This window comes from Pomacea canaliculata, linkage group LG10 (assembly GCF_003073045.1).
Source record: "Pomacea canaliculata isolate SZHN2017 linkage group LG10, ASM307304v1, whole genome shotgun sequence".
Classification (NCBI taxonomy): Eukaryota; Metazoa; Mollusca; class Gastropoda; order Architaenioglossa; family Ampullariidae; genus Pomacea; species Pomacea canaliculata.
Genome location: NC_037599.1, coordinates 7,189,440 through 7,207,919, shown reverse-complemented (window position 1 = coordinate 7,207,919; position 18,480 = coordinate 7,189,440). Strand labels below are relative to the sequence as shown.

Sequence of the window (18,480 nt, the reverse complement as noted above, 5' to 3'; positions counted from 1 at the left end):
CAAATGTGGGATCGTAAGTCTTTCACTTTGTAAAGACTTCCCAAGCAAGACAAGAAATAAAGCTCATCGATGCTGAGAGGTTAAAGCTCAAAAGCCCTGTTATTATTTTGTCAAACAAATGCATGGCGAATTTTTTTTTCAAACTTTTTTTTTTGAAAATAGCTTCTACTGCCTGAATTGATAATGCCTCATGTCACTGAATGGCACAGCGTCTGCGAGTACACTGAGGTGTTGCCATAGAAACAAACCCACTCTTGTGACGTATCGGGGAAATGAACTCTTAAACTCTTGGCCTTTTCGAAAACGAAGGTAAAAATTGCGATATTCAAAGCCATGTACGGGTGTCTCGTGACTTATTCGCCACCAGTTTGAACATTCGAATCGTGCAATGAGTAAGCCAAGTCATCTTGAAAGACAAAAACAAAACAATGCCACTGACATTGTGGTTGTTATTTAATTCCAAAGAGTAGAGCCACAGTTTAACCCCAACCTCCATTGGGGATCGTTGAGACATGACTAAAGCCTCTCTTATCAGGACAGTGAGAATCAGGGATCCGAGGATCAGAGATCGGCTTTTGACCCCTCTCTCCCTGGATTGTGATATTCGTTCAGATGCCTGACTATCGGTAGTTGTCTCTGGTTAATCAGTTTCTCCCACGTGCACGCGCGTGTGTTTGAGACCCCAACTTGTTTGACAAGTTATATTCTGTTCTATGTAAGAAGGGATAAGCTGTATTAACATAGCTGGGTAAGGAATTTAACTTCAAGATTGACCAGACTATTCACAAACAGCGGGAGCATCACAGAGGTCGAATGTCATGCTCTTGAGACCGCCGCGGCTTCTGAATGACGTCGGCTCGTCTCACGGAGGTGAAGCCTGTGGAGTATTACCTAGAGGTGGATCAATGAAAATCGTGATGGTGCGTGGCTTATTTTTATATTACCTGGATAAATGTCAATCGTGATTACGTCTGGTTATTTATGTGATAAGAATGTGTGTTAATGTCGAGGGCAAACCAGCTTAATTGCCACCAGTTTATTACTATTCGAGAATGGGAAAATAAATGCCAATAGATTTACGCCGAAGATAAATGTCTTGTGAAGGAGAAGTTTAATTTAATCATCACAGAACTGAGCACTAAATCAGAATGCTTACAGATTAATTAAAGACAATTATTCGTTGGGAGGACGGATGCGCACTTCAGGAACCTGACCCCTTGTTCTAATGTTACTGCAGAGATCGTAGGTCAAGGGAGTGAAAAGTGGCATCTGAAAAATGGCTTGTTTAATGTTATTGAATTCATTGGATTGAATATCTTGTTTAGACTGAAACCAATGGTGTTAACAATGCTGTGGGTCGTGAGGGTCGGTCTTTGGTGAGAGTTTTTTTCTTTAGTTACTGCCAACATTGCATCTGCCATTTCTTGGAGTCAACTCGTTCAAATCAGTAACTGGCGTGCGTGCTATCAAGAAATAGATGTGATGTAGATGTTATAAAATATTGATGCACGTGCACTGTCTGTGCTTCGTTCATTGGTCGAGAAGTATTCAGGTCTGAGAACTCTCTCAGGGTCTTGCGTGCAACCGTTAGTGTCAACCAACCTTTTCACTCCAACAACGGTCAGAATCCGGCAGTAAACCGCCAGCGTCCACCAGCTTTCATCCGAAAGAGGCAACAAAAGTACGAAGACTGTATTGCAGAGAACCGCACTTACAAGATACATTACCATTAACACGCAATTACCTGTAACTCACTCAGTTCAAGCCCTCGATCGGTCAGGCTGTAACCGTCCCGTGGGGCCAGCTAGACTCAACCGTAAAAGGATCGTTGACATTTTAATAAGCTTTCGAACAATGCATTAAACTAGAAAGTGGAATCAGTCAGACAGCAAATTGTTTCTCTCTATTAATTAGTCACGACAAAAATCTGTGAAGTCCCTGATGTATGACGGATCCGTTCAGCCGGCGATAAAACCTCCTGAAGCAGCGAGCAGACTGGACAGGATGGGAACTGCCTGGTAAAGGTCGCATCACACAGTCCGACAATGTTCATAAAAACGAAACAGAGGATCATTCATTGGTTTATTTCTTTGACCCGGACTTGCTGAACTAATGATGGCCATCGGTAGGCTTTGGATAGAAGCCACGGATATTGCCACGGAGGACTTTCTTGAGCAACGGTAAGTCCTGAACAGTAGTCAAGAGTTGGTGTAAATTTTGTTTTTAGGATTCTTTGGTGGTGGGGAACTCATGGTGACCGTGAACACATTCACATTCTTGGCTCTTCGGTTTTTTGGTTTGTTTGTTTGTTTGTTTGTTTGTGTTTTTGTTTTGTTTTGTTTTGAGGATGCGGCTGTCCTCCTGGTTCTCATTCTCTCCTCCGGTTCCTACGCGACAAAATTCGACCCTCCCACGCTCCATACCTCATCTCTTGCTTGCAGTTTCAGGTCTTTTCTTCGTCGGAAATAAGTATGAATTTTAAATAATTTTTCCCATGAAAATGTAAAAAAATGTAAAAATCCTTAAACACGATTTTGGATGTGAGCTGTCTCCTTAACCGAACGCCTCTTGTCCAACTATGGGATGGTCAGAATGGATTCTCGGTGAGCTCAGAGCACGGTTGTCGACATTTTTATTTGTGCTGACGTTCGCGTCGACTGGCAATAACTGGTTCTCTCTGGACATGTCAGACGTCCTCGTGTTAGCAACGGCCAAGAACCAAGACGGAGAAGTCGGTTATCTCAAATTTGTTATATTCTTTTGTATGAGAGTCAAGTGCTGCTGGTTTACAAAAATGCCAGCTCCTGATCACATATTCGTTGTTATGGTGACGGGTTGGGGCGTTTCTTGCTCAATTATTAGACGAGTCCGGATGAAAAAAATCGACCTGACATCGACATTTTCCTTCCAGATAAAAGACCTTTCTGCACTGAAATCGGGGAACCGTTACAAAGGATGTTTCCCAGCGTTACACAGACAAACCTCACACTTGTATACTGTGGCTATCATTCATGATGCTGACTTCCTCAGTCATTACATCAAAACATGAAAAACCCAAACACATACTGGCTACCCGAATATTTCAAATTTGTTATCTATTCTCTCACTGGCCAGAATAATAAAAGATACGAATCCATATAAAAAGGTACCCGACTCCCAAGTGGGTTAGAGAAGGTTAGGGAGCGAGGCAGAAGAGATGGGTGACACCCTCACAAATACCTCACTCCCTATTGACCTTAAACAGGGTCAGGGGACGACCTTTACCTCACCCGTTCCCGACAGATGAGTCGACTGGGAGAAGTTTGCTGCGTCACCCCGGGTATGGAGCTGGCGCGACAGTGTTTTAGCCACTCGGCTACCTGCTTCCTCCGAGTCCTCACACCGGTGACAAATATGGAGAACACACACTCGATCTCTCACCCACTCACTCAAACAATCAGTCGAGTTAGCAAGTTTTTTTTCTCCTCATGGATGCACACGTATTGTACTTCTATTTTTATCTATTTTTCCGTTGACCCCTTTTGCCTACATTGCTGATCTATAACAGTTTGCTTCTCCTTGACTGTCACTTCGTGTACAGGTATTGAGCTCACCTTCACACGGGGAAATGCGTTTTCTCAATTATTTATAAATTATTACAAATAATAATCATACGATGATAATATTTAGCATCAAACATAATATTGGTTATAATAAATGTTTCAGCATAAAATCTATATATATATATATAGGTTTATTTACTCTCAATCCCAAAAGAAAACATGCAGACTCTTTGTAACTCTTTTAATATTTCATAAATGAACTGGACTTTCCTCAACTGGCAATAAAAATAGCAAAATGCGTAGTTTCAGAGCTATCAGACTGAATTTTAAAAAATGTTGAGAAATACGTAAAATTTCCAATATGAAGCTGAACGCGGTTGTTGCCATTGGCCCCTGTGGGCAGCACGTGCAACACGGAAACGCAATAGCTGCTGGAGCAGTGGCAGGGGACCAGTTTTATGGCCGTGATGGCGGTGGAAGCTTCCGTTGCTGTCTGTGTGAATCTGGGCGAAGGGCAGATGTAATCGCTACCACTTCTCGTATTGCCTGGCACTGCCTCTGGCATTCACCTCAAAAAAAAATGAAAGTCGACATCGGACAGACATTACTACCCGCCTGTCTCTCATCCCATTGGCGGGCCAACGCCAGTGTGAACGGTCAGAACATCGGAGACTTCTGGGAAATTTATTTATTTTTTAAGCAAACAAGCAGCGGACAACTTGTCCCTAAGCTGGGATAACATGAGGCAGTTACAAAGCAGACGCAGGTTATAAAGGGACATCACTCTAGTCGTCACGCTGTCGGCGCGAGAGTTACCAGACTTTGTGGTGACTGTGAGTATGTGACAGCTAAATATATGTCCCTTGTTAAGAACGAAAAACGATTCGTGGCAAATTGTACAGGGTACAATGCGACTTTATCAAGCAGAAAGAGTGTTTACAGGTAAATACTAACGAGCTGCTCCAAGTGGCCCACGTGGTGACCGTTCTTGACCTTTAAGGTTAAAGATGGAAGTCAAATTAACGTGTGAATACTCTGTGTGTGTGTTTTGAGTGTGTTTAAATTAAAGCAGTTTCCTTGATTTTCTCATTTTCGGGTGGCACAATGCACAGTCTCTTCCCCCACTAACTCATCTTTCTCTTTCTCTCTCACACACATACGGAGTGTCAACTACGTCCTTACAGTTGATGTGTCTACGTGGCATCAATCTCGGCACCATCAGGACAACTTTTCAACGTTCATCGACATGATTGAACTGCGTCAAGGCTCTTCTTTGGTGGTGTTTCTTTTTTTTGTTTTTTAGTTTTTTTCTGTTTGTTTAGTTATTTTTTTTTTCTTTCTGATGCTACGAATGGCAAGCTGGCACGATAGGACACGATTGCATGCCACTTCCGGTGAGATCCGGAGCATGTGCGGTCGCTTTGAAGAAAATCCTGCACAACACATCGACCACGTCAGAGGGAGGACAGGGAGCGGGTAGGGGGAGGCTATTTTCTTAACAATTAGGAAAGAAGGATGCGGGTGGAACCATTGTCAGTCAACGATTCTGCGGGCAAGGAACGGGTAGATTCAGAGCACGGTTACTAATGCATGTATACAAGAATTCTGGCTAAAAACCAGACAGACAAACAGACTAAAGCATTCTTATTAAAAGAACGGTTTAGATGGACAGCTATGGAGTCAAATCACAAAGAGAAAGTCCAGTAAACATTATATATATATACCTGTCTTTTTTATTATCTTAAAATATGACAAATCTCTCAGTGAGGACGAAATATTGAGTAGAACATTTTCTTAATTAGATTGCCTTCCTTCATTTATTCCAGTGTTCATAAAAAAATGTTAGCATTCGTACATCAGTCACATCACCTTTGAGATAATATTGGCTTCAAGCATCATTGGTATTGTTGTTAGTATATTTATTTCTTGACCAGCTCGCACCAGTCTACATCCAATTATAAATTTTGCTCTATTTTTACCATTGCAAATGTAGTAAATAGGTTATCGTACATCTTTGTCTCCATTTGTAGGGCTGTTTGACGGCTTCAATACAGATGTGTAAGACGTGGATGACACAAGTACCTGTACGTTTGTTTACCTACTTAACGGCCGTTCTTAATTGGACAAAAGTAGCTGAACATTTGACCAATTATTTTCAAATTTGTGTGTAAAGGTAACAGAAAGCCAATGATTTCGAGTGCAAAATCTGTCGTGATTATATAATTAAAATATTACTATGTATATATAATGTATTTGCCGATGTATAGGATACTAGGGCACTCCCAATGTTTGACCCTTCAGCACTTTTGTTTCGTTTTCAACGGTTATCAGCCTAGGCCTGGTATCAGCCCTGGTCAGGCTGACTTCTTTAATGTTGGCAAGAGGTCTTACCAACATGCAGCAACACATATTTCTTCTGTAATCACCTTGCCGTGAGCAGCTGTCATTATACACCTACATCCTGTACAGTTGCCAGTACACTTCACACAACAAATACCTCCCAACAACCTCAACACCAAACATCGAAGAACGGCGTCTGCTTCGTTGTCCTCGAGAAACAAGAATGTGTGTCCTTATCGGACTTATATACATTTATTTATTATTTACTCAGCTACCAACAACCTCTCACCCATTGGCTCAAATGAACTCTTGATTCAGTTCCTGCATACAAAATGTAGTCGCCAAGGCAATTATAACTCCACATTCAGCTCTCCAGACAGATGTAATTAGCCCTATAAGTCAGTCCTTCTCCCTTTGGGATGTTCACCACCTCGCGCTAGCTGGAGGAGGGGCGAGGCGATACTCAGTCGATCTGTTCGATTATCGCCGATGTTGTCTGAGGAGCTGACATCAGGAATAGTATGAATATTACAAGAAAGATACTATACCAGAACAGCATTTGTTGTGGTTCATTCCCACCTTTAAATAGGTTCACTACTAAATAAACTTTGAGTAGTCGAGTTCTTCTCTCTCTCAAAGAAATAAAAATGTCAGTCGTGTCAGTTTTATATGCAAGCAGATGTCCGGTGCGTTAGTGTGTGTGATTACAAGGATGGAGAGAAAGAATTTAGCACACACACACACATCAGCACTTAGGAGGATGAAGGAACAATATTGAGATAAACCTCTCTGTGTGGGTGTAGATGCGTGCGTGCGTGTGCCACCATAAGGTTGACAAGGACACGATAGTACATGCTCCCATCATGCTCTGCGCCATAAAAACATCATTTACTACGCGTGCCATTCTCTGCAACCTTTAAATAGGTGCAGCATGATTTGGCTGGCAAAACTCAATAACTACAGACGAGTGTCGACAACTACAATCAGATCCCTAGTTATCATCATTATCTTTTTTTTTCTCTCCCGTTTCTCAAAGGTTCCCGCATGCAGAAGATAAACATGTCAGGCAATACTCCACAACACAAACAGCGGAAACATTTGTGTTTATTGGGCGACCACGGACCATAATAATGATAGTATACACAGAAGATGGTCGTTATGAAGTAGTGACACACACACAAACACACAAACATCAAAAGGACAAGGACACGCTTCAGTGGACCTACCGTGAGGACGCCACGGCCACGACAGGTGGTTGAGCTTGGCCAGGATGAGTCGGCGCTTGACCAGAGGTTGGCTCTGGGACCACTTGGTCCTGCCTGGCTTGCCAGCCTGGTTCTTGGGCCTGGCCCACAGGTGCTGCACGGGGGATCCGGTGGGGGATGCGGCAGGGGACAGCACCTCGGGCTGAATCCGAATGACGGAGCTCTGTCGCGCCAGCACTGCCGACTCTGGTGACGACAACTGTTTCTTCCGACGCTGCTTCGGCTCCATCACCAGAAACTGCACAACATCGGCCAGAATGCAGAGTGTTGCAGACTGAGACAGCTTTCGGTTTCACGACGACGAAGATAACAGCAGCAGCAGAGGCAGCAGCGACGACGACAACAACAACAAACCCAAACTATCCTCTTGAAGGGAAAGACGAGGGTTCTACGATCCCATGAGACGAAATGGCGGAGCACTACAGCTCGAAGAAGAAGATAGAAAATATCAGAATTAAAATGTTTGTTACCTATGAATGTTTTAGATGGGACACGACGACTGTCGATGTTACAGGCCAGCCAGCGCGCACTACGTGGTTATCGGCGCCTGCTGGAGGGAGGAGGTTCGCAGTTTCATCTGTCAGTATGTCGTAATCGCCAGCGGTGGTGGTGGTGGGGTCTGTATTGCACAATAGTCCTCCTCGCCACAAAAATCACGATTCACATCATCATCACATAGTCCTCCTCATCTCCCACATTTCGCTGTCGTCTGCTTTCTTGTTCACCAACAACGCACTACGCTGATCCGAGGGTCAGGTCAGGTCAGCTGACAACCAATCGACTTGCAGTGAAAATGGTTTGGCATCAGATTCCGGAGACAGTCTACTGTGGAAAGGTAGCGGACTGGGTCCTCTGGTGGCTGACGGGATGCTGCTCCCTCTCAGAGGGGTTACAAACAATATTTCAACGGCTCTCGGGAGCGCTGGGTTTCAGTGGCATGTCAACAAAAGGCTTACGTCCATTGAACCGCCAAACAACGTAGAAACAACGTAAGGATAGCAAGAACCCAAACAACACTATGTTTGAGCCGTTGCAAAGCACAAACTTACTCTTCAGGAGTATAACAGGTGTGTGAAGAAATAAACACAGTGGACGTGTCTTGCCCAGTAATGTAGACGAGTCTAGCGTCTAAACGTTGGTGGCAAACATGAAGAAATAACCGACAGACCGAACCTGGGGAGGTAACTCCATACTCACGCGTATAGAAACTCTGGAAGTGCTTAACACCGAGGTCTTTGTTCAGGCAGCGAGCAACATCAAAGGGTTAAGTGGTTGTAAACAAAGTAAGACTGCGAAGTGCACAAACACCATGTAACCCTCGTCCACAAAGTGCCAAGCGCAGACAACTCCACTCTGCTTGTCTCTCTCTCTCTCCTTTAGCGATCGCCCACGAATTTCACAATCGCGCCTGCCACAGGTACGCACGCTGATCGATGTAGTTTTTCTAACACACCGTTTGTCTCTCGCTTCTTCCGCGGATGACTTGCGCGAACATCAAGTTAGAATCGCCAGCTTCCTGGCAAAAAGTCTTGTTTTCTTCTTCTTCATTAAAACAAACAAACAAACAAACCAAAGGGAAGTTCTCAGCCTTGACAGAGCACTGCTCTAAGAACAGCCTCGATGTGCCGGCATGTTTTGTCTCAGAACGTCATCACGTACTCCAAGGAACGGTTGGGTATCGATCCGAGGGAGTCTGTCTTTAAGAGGCCGGCGTGAGTGAGAGAAAGAGAGAGCGAGAAAATCGGGTTAATTGATGTGCCCCCAGCAAATTGTCGCCTGCTGTTTCACACACACACACACGAGCTGGGTAGGTGAGGAACTTTTGTATGAAAACTCTGCTTCCAGTGATGCTACAAGATCCATCCAACCACAATGAAGTTTCACTTTAGTCAAAGGTTCAGTTAAGAGAGAAAAAAATCCAAACAGCTTTCCGACAATTGAGAAAGCTTGCACACTGTTCCAATAATAAAACCTTTTAAGCAAATTAACCCACAAAGTTCATGTGCATTTTATTATACATTTAATCCCAGCTTTGAGGCCGCAAGGCACAACTTGTTCGGTCCATCCCCCGTAGTTTGTATTCCTTTCCAGAAATAAAATAACCAACAATATTTTTTAAACCTCACTGGCTGAATCCGCGGCTCCCAGACAGAGTGAGGCAAACAGCTGAGCATAAATCACTGTTCACACAGCATTGACGAAATATTCCATATCTGTACGGTTGTATCAGAAAACGCTTTTAACAAATCACAGGATTATGCATCACCTCCAAAGAACAGTCTGCAAAATAATCGGCCACAGGGCAACGGGAACTGCACGGAGAATAATATGCCTCCGCGTCCATGGTGGGACAGAAAAAAAAGTTCCTTCCAATAATCACCTGCTTACAAGTCCGCGGCTTAACTTGGTCCAGACAAAGCTACACGACTCAATCTCTCCACAAGGGAAAAAGAGAACTGAAGAAAAACCGTTTCTTCTGAATAGCTTTTTTTTATAAATATTTTTCTGTTTTGCTGGAGTTTGGAACCTGGCTGAATATAACCCGCACTGATCTGACTTTGCAGTATTTGCCGATAGAAATTGTTTTTTTTTTCTGTTGTTCTTATTTAAAGTACTTGTCAAACCCTGCACGAGTATTGGTGAGAGTTCTGCAGGAAACAAGAGGAAGACAGCGCGTGACATTAGCAACACAAGTCGCACTCTGTTACTGCCGTGACATTTGCCGCCATTTCCGTTGAAACCACTGCAAAGGTTGAGTTAAATTGAAAGGTAGCTACAACTTGCGTGACTGATCACATTTCTTCACAACCACCCTTTCTTGCTCGGTGCAGTTGCTCCACGATCCCAGCATCGCATCTTGTCCTCGCGCAATGTTTCGTTACACGTGCGTTTGCTTGTCAGCTTTCCCCTGGAGTGCTTGTTACTGTTGGCCACTTTCCCTTGCTAGAGTTTTTGGTAGTGTTTACCACTTTCTTGTTGGTTTCACACAGTCACTCACAACACTGCCTGTCTGAAATCAGCGCGTGACATTTGCTAATGACGAGCTTGGCCGCAGGACACAAGCGTTCGTTAGGTTCTTGAGGACAGAAAATAATCCTGGTTCAGTTCTTAGCCATTCCTGAGGTAGGAAAAACTCTGTCATCTCGCTAGGGGGAGGTTTTTTTTTTTTGGAGGCACGAGGGGGAAGAGAACACAAACTGATGTTGCCTCGCGAAGGTAAACAATTTCACTGCAGTCGCAACCAGGCTCCTACATCAACGAAGAGCATGTCGGGATGAAGTCCCTTCCCGAACTTTTCACGCTTTGGCTACAACATCCGGGGTTAGATAGAGAGATCATTCTTTGCTGCCTCAGCCACTGACAGTTCCGCTTGCCTCGGAAGTAGTGTGTGCGCGCATGCGTGCGTCAGTGTGTGTTCACGCCCACAAACACCAAACCTGAATCGTGTCCGTGGTGGCTCAGCGGTATATAACGACAGAGAGTTGTGATGTTTCCAGATGCTGTCCAGCGTTTCCCCTTCAGGCCACACGAAGCTGGAGGAGAGAGCTGCTGGCGGGACTGTCCGCTGGCCTGGACACTGTGACTGGCGGTTGACTGTGTGTGAAGGGTGCGCCGGGTGAGTCTACCCCACAATCGATATGAACACGGTTCACGTCTTCAGTCACCGGTGTTGTGGAGTTTTTTTTTTCTTTCTTTTTCCAATCGCTGTGACAGTCGACGAGACCCCAAAATCGACGAAAACGTGAGCCGAGCTACTACGCCTGTCGCGTGGTGTCGCCACCAGGCAGAAAAGAGGTTGGCGGTGTGTGTGTGTGTCCGTGTGTGTGTGTCCGTGTGTGTGTGGTGAGCAGAAGGTGTGGAGCGAGAAAATAACTGTCCTCGCGTGCGGTGTGGACGAGTTCGTCGACGGGTCTGTGCGAGGGAACCGTTACAGCAGCTCAGGGGTCATAGCGGATCATGAGAGGGGGGTAAAGGTCAGGGTAGGTCTCGCTCACAAGATGCTAACAGCTGGATGTGTGGCTCATGACAAAGATGGACGACACGTGAGTCACAAAGCATGAGGTCAGGATACAGAACACTCAACCTATGATGAAACAACACGTCAACATTTCGGTTCCTATGTTATAGGGTTGGGTTTTTTCACTCTCTCTCCCCCCTTCTCTATCTCTGTTTCTCTCATTCCGACGTTGATCAAAATATTTTTTCAATACGCAGAAATAATTACTGTCTTGAAAAAAATTGCTTCACTATTTATACATTGTTGTTTATTATTATTTTTTAAATGCATGCCTTCTGTCACTGTAGTCGTCTGATGAATGACTTCTCTCTCTTCCATTACAGGTCCAGTAAATACAAAAAGTAGGCTGGTGTGAATTATCGTATCGCCATGATGTCGTCTCTCATGTTTATCTTCATCAAGGTTTTTCTCGGTTCTGTGTTTAGATGCCAAGTGTTAACTTTATGGCTTTGATGTGTGTGTGTGGGCGGGTGATGGATTCTCCCCTCCACAACAAAACAGCAAAGCTATCAACATCGTCAACACCCACCACCGAGTGTTGGAAAGTAACGGGTCTCTCGGCCTAACGGTCGGAACTTGTCGCAGGATTGACCACGTGACCACGCAGCACGTCAGCTCTTTGGTACCGGAACGTCAATTAACCGGCAGTCGTGTGACTGGGGTGTGGGTGGAGTACACAGCACATGGAGTGGGGTATACATCACGGGGAGTGGGGACAAGAGAAGTGGTGATGTGATGAGGAGAGGGGATGGTGTAGGAAGCTGCTCGGCTCTGAGGCGGCGAACTCCATGCTGACAGTGAACGTTCACAATTTGTTGCCTCAGTGTCTTTTTTTATGGTTACTGTTCAAGCCCCCACCTCAAAATAAATAAATAAAAATCATAATTCACGAATTTTTTTCATCGTGCGTACACAAATAGTGTCAAAATCGTGATAGTTTTTTTTTCTCTTTGTCTTTCTATTTTATCTCTCTTTTTGTCTCTCTCTCTCGGTGTATATTGATGGCATCACCTGTTGCCAGAGGTTCTGTCAGGTAGCCTGCTAATAACTGCAGTCGCAGGCCGGATCTCTGTCCTGACACCAATTAAGTCGTACCGTAGCGCCTCCTACGCTCCTCAGACCGTGCCAAACGATTTTAGCATCGAGAAGTGTCTCCCGAGTGTCTACACAAGCGTCTACACAAGTGTCTAATACTAGGCAACAAGTGTCTAGACCGCCAGGGGGCTCGGAGGACCGGGCAGTCGCCAGTCGCCACAGGAAGGGAGGAAGGGAGGAAAGGTTAGGAGGAAGGGAGGAAAGGTTGGAAGGTGGGAGGAGGAAATCTTGCAGAATCGAACCCGCGCCAACGTGTCTTTGTTTTAGAGCTTTTCAGTTTCCAGACTTGTGGTTGTCGTGTGAAGGTTGACGCCAGTTAAGTCCCTTGGAACTGAGAGGCTGGAGTTGTGCTCGTGATTGGCAATTATTGGCCGACTGGTCTCGGGTGGCGACGAACGCTCTTTGGTGTGGTCGAACACTTCCGCTCCTTCACACCATCTCTGTCTCTCATGTCTTCGTTACCTTCCTCATCCACTCACCTCTCCACCCTCCCCACCCCTCACTTGCATGATCAACCACAGTATTCCGCTCTCTCCCTCATCCATGAATGTTTCTTGTGTGGTTGACTTGGTTTCTAGTCTTTGGTGTGCAGCGCTTGGAGCTCGCATCCAAACGGTAATGCCCTTTATAAATTCTATTATTATTATTAATTATTATTATTATTATTATTATTAATAATTTCTTCATAGTCACTGCAAATTAACTGTTTATTTAGTTCTTCTTATCCTTAGTGTAATGTATTTATTTATCTTTATTAACGTGTGATAGTTTATACATCATGAAATAAATTTAAAAACACATGTGATTCTGTGTGTGGCCATCTTGCAGTTGTTCAGAATTTTTTTAATCCGAGGAGCATTACACTAACATGTAACATCGAGTGTCATCAGAAGCGTGTCATCACCAGAATTAATCTACCATGCCACACTCACCATTATCACCAACGTGTCATACTTTCACCGCTAACCTATGACACCCAGGATAAGGTACCCCGCTATCACCAAAATCTTGTCATACCATCATCAGTCACGTGTCATGGTTACCCTCGCCAGTCACGTGTGATAATCAGTAGCACCACTCTCGTGTCACGTGACGCCGGTGGCAGTCCATTGATATTTCACGCGTCTTTGAGTTGCAGAAAATTGTCGGCTGCGGTGTCTGAAAGCGAGGCGTGGGGGTAGGGTGGGTGGGAGGGTACACGGCGTTATCGCCACCAACCCCACACTTTACATCGACAGGTGGCAGCACCCACTCATGTCGTTATCCTGATGCCGTTACTTCCACACCCCGGTGCTCGTTATCTCACACACAGACAAACATCGCACATCTGTGAGCAACAGTGTATTGTTTACAAGCAGATCGCACTTTGTTTATGAATACAATATTTCGTGTGTTTGCAGATTTTCTAGGATCCAGGTAGACGTAGAGGCTCACTAGCCAGGACACACACACAGACACACTAACAAACACGCACGCTAGTTCGAACACACAAACGCACACACAGAAACACACACACGCACACAAAGGCAAAAACACACACACGCGCGAACACATGCACATACACACTAACATAAACTATAAACTGGCGCGTGCACGGAACCTGCCTGCATATGCAAGCCCGCGACAGCTTGCAACACATGTAAATGAATGCAAACATACGCCGCTGCACTCGCCTCCAACGCTCGCGCCCACACGTTCGCAATCCCCCGAGCGCCTGCACGCACTCGTGCTCCTCTTCATCGTCTGCGCGCAACGAAAGCATCTTCCTTTGTCACCCGGCGTCACCATGGCCACCGATGAGCGCAGCAGTCTTAGAAGTTAATGAGTCTGCATGATGAAAATACATGTTGACAACAGCATGAGCAGATGTAGTGGTGGGGAGGTGGCTAAGCCAAGGTGGGGGGTCGTTATCATCGTCATGCCGGTCTGTCTGTGTTTTCTTCATTCCAAATTTTCTTCTCGACAACATTGAAAGGTTTTTTTTGTCGTCCAGTTTCCGCGACAGTTATTTTCAGGGACGAGTGGAGTTCGATTCGGGTTTCTGAATCTCCTCACATCTTGTTTGCTCTTTATTTAAAAATGACGGAGGTGACAAGTTAGAACTGGTGAGCTGCTTGGTTAATTGGATAAAAGAGTTTTTAAAGTGTCATGGGGATTTCACACAATGGAAGGAATGAGTGTACTCGCAGAAAATTACTAGCGGTCAGCCCTGTAAACAGTCGTCACATCCAAAGTATGTGTCCCGAGACAAGAGACGAACCCACTACGTCACGATTATTACTGCAATGGTGACAAGCGAGGTTCGGTTTTTGTTTAAACCATTAAGTTGTCTGTCCGTCTGTCCGTCCCTTTTTATCGTTAGTTAACGAAATACAGGGCTTAAGAACTAAAAACACTTCCTTGTCTTTTGATATTGTTGTTGTGTGTGTTATGTAATCTGATAATACCACGTGCCTTGTAGTACTATCACTGCCAGGCCGGTAGCCATGGTAACACACCGACCATGACCTGTGTACAGACATGCTCTAGAACCTCCACATGTTTACACCGTCCCACCCACAGCATCCTTTAACAACTTTTTGGTACTGTCTCCATACAATTCACGTAAAGACAACCACGTAAAGTGACGTAAAGTGACGTAAAGCTCGGCTCCGCTCAACGTGATCTATATTTAGCCCACCCACGAAGCTCTTTGCATAAAGACACTTCAGAGAATATTGGGGAGGAAAGGTTTCGTCATATGTTATGTACATTAGTAGGTGCTGTCAGGGGAGTGGCACAGCACATCATTAAATCTTATGTTGAGAACGCAGTTTGTTCCTGGCTAACGGCGGGTCAAACTCTTAGTCCGATCCTCGACTCTGGCAAAAAATATTTGTTTTGAATATGGCTCGGAAGTAGGTTGTGTGTTGTAGGTTAAATTATGTGTTTATCTTCCTCCTTTAAAGATGTTGCCGGTTGCTCCAGATAGAAAAATACTACTCAGAATATTATCCGACAGACGCTTACTAAACAGAGGAAACGTGGATAATATCCTAACTTTAGACGGTACTGGTGTGTGTGCGTGTGTTTGTGTGTGTGTTTGTGCGTGTGTGTGTGAGAGAGAAAGAGTTTGTCAAAGAAAGAAGGGGCGAGGGACTGTGGAAGACAGCCAATGAGCAACGTCGCCGTTTGACTGGAAACATCGAGCATTCGTTGTCGATGACAACCTGTCAAGTTAGGGAAGGGAAATCAAGTACTAGTGTTTTACTCTTTGGTCATATTGGATCATCGCCCTGACTCAAATAAACCGATAGGTCAAAAGTCGACAGCGGAAGGCAGCGGTATAAATTAATCTTGTTCATGCCAGGTACTAGGATTCGTCATCTAATGATTGTGGCAATAACTTTGCTTCTCTTAACAATTATTTGCGAAATCTTCTGGTTTTTCGTATGACCTGTGCAGTTGTAGCTGCAGGACCACATTGCTCAACTCTTTCATTAAGGTTTGCAGCGTACAGCCATTAAACAAGACTTCATTCACCCCTGAGGGCAATTAAATGCAAATCGAGATGGAAGCACAACAAGACCACAACACAATCCTATCCGCTCCACCAAACAGACTCTAACACAATCATGGTTCTGGCTTACATATCATCTATATTCATTCGCACAAAAAAGAATCTAAGATACACGAGATACCCGATCATCGCTATCACACGTCGAATATACAGTCGAACATCTAAGAAAATGTAGAAGATAGAAGAAATAATCGACAGCTGCAACGAGGAGCGGCCATCTTGAACTCAGAGACCTCAAGGTTCGTGAATAAAGATTGTCCCCTGACATGAGACAAATGGGTCGGGTAGGGTTGAAATCAAAATCGTTTCCTTATTAAAACAAGGTGAGGAAGATAATCGATTCAAAAAAACAAACAAACAAACAAACAAACAAAAAACCGAGAACATCTGCTCAGCCGTCTGACTTGGAGGATAAGATGAAGACGAATCGAGCTTGACACAAACCCTTTGTCACAAGTGAGCCAGCAAAAAAAAATAAAAAATCCCCAGAGGTGATCAGTTCTGGGTGACCTTTTGACCCACTTAGTTCCCGAACACCCAGCACGGAATGTCTGTTTATGTGGAAATAATAGTGAGCAGTAGTGGAGATGAAAGGAGAGGAGGTCTGTGTTGATGGCAGGGCGCAGGAAGGACGTGTCTGCTCTGTGCTCCAGTCGACTTGCCACATGTCCTCAGATTTTTTTAGACAGATTATCGTCCTTGGGCTTCTTTTAGAGGTAGAAAACAGTTTTGTCTTCACATTCCTGACAGCTTGAATTTACGTGGTGGCTGATTATTGCAACATCAAGTTATTTTAAGAAGAATTTAAATGGAAAATTTATTTTTTGTTAGAATATATACGAAGAGAGTTAGGAGCTAGTGGGCAATGAAATGTGATTCATCATGCCTAGGTAAACATGTGTGATAGGGGGCTTAATCGTTTTCTTTTTCTGTCTTTAATCCTTCCTGATAAATCAGGATTTCAATTGCTTCTACTCTGTCTCACGGCGTGATGAATGACCACAGAATACAGTTGGTATGTGACCAATAAAGACCAGAATGTGAAGTGTAAAGGACAGACACCAAACATATCACCACGACCAAACAAAGTCGACATAAACAACTGTGGACTGTAGGAGACAGCGACCCAAGTATTAATGTGGCTTTTAACGAGGGCCTGTCGTGTGCAGTCGCTGAAACATATTTTGAGGATGGAGTGGCGCTGAGGGGAGGCTGAAGACCTCATTGTTGCAAACTACATCAAGGCTGACATCGTCTTGTCACCGAGTCCGCCCGGTACTCAAGCACGACAGCCTGGAAACGCGTTCATTAAGGCCAAAGCTACATTAGCCGGTCACGTGGCGACGTCAGGCCCTGGGCTTTCCTCTAAATCCTCGTCCGATGACTCTCAGTCGCGTGTACAATGAAGGTTGGGAAGGTTCCACCCTTCCTCTTCATACAGGACGTTGTCTACGTGATTGGGCGAATGGACGTGAAGGCGGGCTGCGATGGGATTTGTTTTTGAAGGCGAGGATTGTGGTGATGTTGATGACGAGGAGGAAAAAGAAGAAGAAAGAAGCATTTCATGAGAAGAAAATTTCAGACATTCAAACCACTATAAAACAAGGGAAGAAAGAAAGACAAAATGAAAAAGAAAACACAAAAGACAAATGAACCAAATAAAAAGTAGAACTTAAAGAACAGAAATTAAAAAAAAAATGTAGAAAGAAGAAAATACAAAAGGAAAAAAAGAAGAAAAGACAAAAGAATGAAAAAAAAACTCAAAAATAAAAAAACGAACGAAAGAAAAATGGAGTCTGAAAAAAAGAATGAATCAAAACAAAATGAAACAAAAACTCAACAAATTCCGATAAAAGGCTGAATAAAAACCACAAAGAGAAGAGCAGTTATGTTAAAAATATCGCTAGAACGCGAACATGATGATTAGAACAGGAACACGATATCTAGAACACAAACATCATCACCAGAACACTCACAAAATAGAATAAAATAGAAGGACGACAAGCTCGTTGGAAGACGCCGTAGGACATGGAGTCAGAAGTCTGAGATGTTTCAAAATTGAACCTGTGTAACTCGAGTCTCCAGGGGGCGCCTCGTACAATCAAGTCGATGCAAAGTGTAATGCGCTGAAGTCGCTACAACCTCCGGGGGTTACGATTCCCCCTCTCCTCCCGTCTGGCATGCTACACGGAGTCTCACACTGATGCTCTCAGACAATTTCACGCCATCTTCACGGGCAGAGCGGTCAAGCGGGCAAGCGACCAGTGACGTCACATGGGACTGACCTCTGACCTGTGCGGCTGCAGTGTGAGCAACGCTTGGGGTTGTTTTGTGTCTGCAGGGCTATGATGATGATAAACAACATACATACACTCAGCCATCCGAACCAGACATGCAAGCAGGTATGAAAACACCGACCGACATTTTAGTCTTTGACTCGCAGGTCACCCGGATGACTAACCACACACTTGGGGAAGCTGCTTGCCTCCCCGTGTTATCGCTGTTTGATGTCGCCTCACTCTCCTCAGCACACTGACCTTCCGTATCTGCACGACGAATCGCCCTCCTTCCTCAAGGGAAGCAAGCCTGTAAAGCAGGGGGCATTACTCACGCTATCAGACTGCTGCCGCGGTCTCCAGTGACGCCATTAAGCGTTGACGC

General features: G+C 44.6%; 1 protein-coding gene across 2 annotated transcripts in view; it reads right to left on the bottom strand.

Moving 5' to 3' along the window:
- The window catches only part of LOC112573681 (cAMP-specific 3',5'-cyclic phosphodiesterase 4C-like), a 308,076-nt gene that overhangs the window by 255,941 nt on the left and 33,655 nt on the right, over window positions 1-18,480 (bottom strand). Inside the window, exons 1-2 of one of the 2 annotated variants that reach the window (XM_025254261.1) lie at window positions 7,618-8,220; window positions 7,109-7,385 (exon numbers count right to left, since the gene is read on the bottom strand). The exons of the other annotated variant lie outside the window; for it this stretch is intronic. The gene's annotated coding sequence lies outside the window, so the exon portion shown is untranslated. Of the gene's footprint in view, window positions 1-7,108; window positions 7,386-7,617; window positions 8,221-18,480 lie in introns of those variants that run through there. 2 annotated transcript variants of the gene reach the window in all.